Source organism: Kogia breviceps, chromosome 6 (assembly GCF_026419965.1).
Source record: "Kogia breviceps isolate mKogBre1 chromosome 6, mKogBre1 haplotype 1, whole genome shotgun sequence".
Classification (NCBI taxonomy): domain Eukaryota; kingdom Metazoa; phylum Chordata; class Mammalia; order Artiodactyla; family Physeteridae; genus Kogia; species Kogia breviceps.
The window spans coordinates 77,384,500-77,386,947 of record NC_081315.1 but is presented as its reverse complement, the minus strand read 5'-3'; the positions used below and the strand labels follow the sequence as shown (position 1 = coordinate 77,386,947).

General features: G+C 44.7%; 1 pseudogene; it reads left to right on the top strand.

Annotated features, from left to right (window-relative positions):
* Nucleotides 1-1,274: 1,274 nt before the first annotated feature.
* LOC131759008 (U6 spliceosomal RNA) lies at nucleotides 1,275-1,366 on the top strand (annotated as a pseudogene).
* The last annotated feature ends 1,082 nt before the right edge of the window (nucleotides 1,367-2,448 follow it).

Genomic DNA, 2,448 nt, shown 5'->3' with positions numbered 1-2,448 from the left:
TGTGGCCTCTCCCATTGCGGAGCAGGCTCCGGACGCACAGGCTCAGCGGCCATGGCTCACGGGCCCAGCCGCTCCGCGGCACGTGGGATCCTCCCGAACCAGGGCACGAACCCGTGTTCCCTGCATCGGCAGGCGGACTCTCAACCACTGCGCCACCAGGGAAGCCTGGCAGTTACTTTTTGATTGTGAATTTGAGTCAGGACTCCATGGGCCTGGGAGGGAGTCTTTTTTTTTTTTTTTTAACATCTTTATGAGAGTATAATTGCTTTACGATGGTGTGTTAGTTTCTGCTGCATCACAAAGTGAATCAGCTATACTATACATATGTCCCCATATCTCCTCCCTCTTGCATCTCCCTCCCACCCTCCCTACCCCACCCCTCTAGGTGGTCACAAAGCACCGAGCTGATCTCCCTGTGCTATGCGGCTGCTTCCCACTAGCTATCTAGTCGACATGTGGTAGTTTTGGCTTAGGCTTGAAGAATAAGCAGGAAGGGGTTTAAGGGATACCTTCTACACTGCATTGAGGCAGTAGCTCTCCAGTAAAATCACCTAGGGAAGATTTTTAGGCAACCCTCATCCCTAAATCATTGGATTTAATTATTGGATCCAAGTGTCACCTGGGCGTAAGTATTATTGAAGAGCTCCCAGGTAATTTTACTGAGCAAACAAGAGAGACAACCACAGAAGGAGCATGGGCTTTGGAATTAGACGGCCTTGTTCTAACTCCCTGTGCCATTTGACTAGGCCCATTGTGGAGGCTGTGTCCGTGTCCCACAGCTGCTCTGTTTCCTCCTATTTCTACTGGTGCCTGGGAAGAAACTCTGCCATGGGAGAGTCCCTCCCCTTTGACAAACTTTCCTTGACTGAAAAAGCCTGGACTGGGAATCAGGAAATCTGGATTCTATCCCAGCTCTGCCACTGAGGTGCTACACACGTGTGTGCTGGGTCACATAAGGAGATAAAGCAAAGACACTTAGGATTAATATTTGCAAGACATCGCGCTAGGTACTCAACGCATCTCCGGGCCTCAATATCCCCATCGGTTGAGGTTTTTAGATCAGGATTTGTAGGCCATGAAGTCTATTTAATAGGCCATGACCAGAATTATCTTTAAAGAATGATGTAAAACATAATAGAAAAGTGGAGTGCACTGCATAGAATAGGGCAAGTATTGTGAAGTAAAATTTTGTTTCAGTTATAAATACATGCATTTACAGGGTCATAATGTAAAATAAATGTCATGTTATAGGTTGTAAGTTAAAAACTTTAAGAGTACTCACTGGCAGTACATATACTAAAATTGGAAAGATACAGAGAAGATTAACATGGCGCCTGTGCAAACACATGACGCATTCCATATTTTTTTTAATGTTACATTTTTTTTTTAACCACAACTTTAAAAAAAGAGTTTGAGAAGCATGGGATTAGATGCTCTCTGTGGACCCCTCCCTTCTGCTTTATAGCCCTTGACTACTCCAGCCTACCGTGAACCCACCTTTCTGTAACCTCCTTTTAGTTAGTACCATGTAATTCTAGCCCATCATTTATTTCTTTTAAGAGGGAGGCAGGAGAGTGTAGTGGTTAAAAGCACCTTATTGAGTTAGATAAATCTATGTTTGAATCGAATTTCTTCACTTATTTGTTGAATGACCTGGAAAATATACCCAACCTCTCCTAGCCTTGGATTTCTTATGCAGGTGATCACATCTAGGACACACAATGTTTCTAAGATTAAATATGATGCTGAAAGTCAAACTCTTAGCATGAATCACCTTGTTCACAGAAAGTGCCTGGTGTAAAACAGCAATTATTATCTGACTTCCCGTCCACCCAGATTTTAAGGCACAGTCTGCAATTTCGTGCCTGGCATATACAAAGTCATAAATACCTCATGCATAGAAAACCAAGGATTCCAGCCTCAAGCAGCGCCTCAAGCTGGAGAGCAGCCCTTCTCTGTCAGCATGCCCCATGGCCATGCAAGTCTCAGGAGGAGAGGCAGGGCACTCTGTCCTCTACGCAAGCATCCCCTTTGCTTTTCCTCTGACATGATTGGTCGAACCTGGGAAGGCAAGGCAGAAGGCAGATCCTGGCTACAATCTGCTTCAGGGATCAAAACATCCATGACATTTCAGTGCCATCCAATCCAAGACAGATGGAAACTCGAGATCGGCTGTTGCACAAGCATCTACCTGAGATGGTTTCAGACAGAAGCACAGGACAAAGAAATGAGAAAGAGCTGGTGGCCAGAATACTGAGAAAATGGGGGTAAGATTCAGACATTACACCAGGAAAAAGTGACCATCATCCAACAGTCAACAAATAAGCAACTCACTAGGTCTTAATTGCCTCACAAATACTCTGGGAACCAAAGCATTGTCTTGAAAATGATTCATTTCAGGAAGTACCCACTAATCAATTACTAGGGCTTCTGTGTAACAGTTTCCCC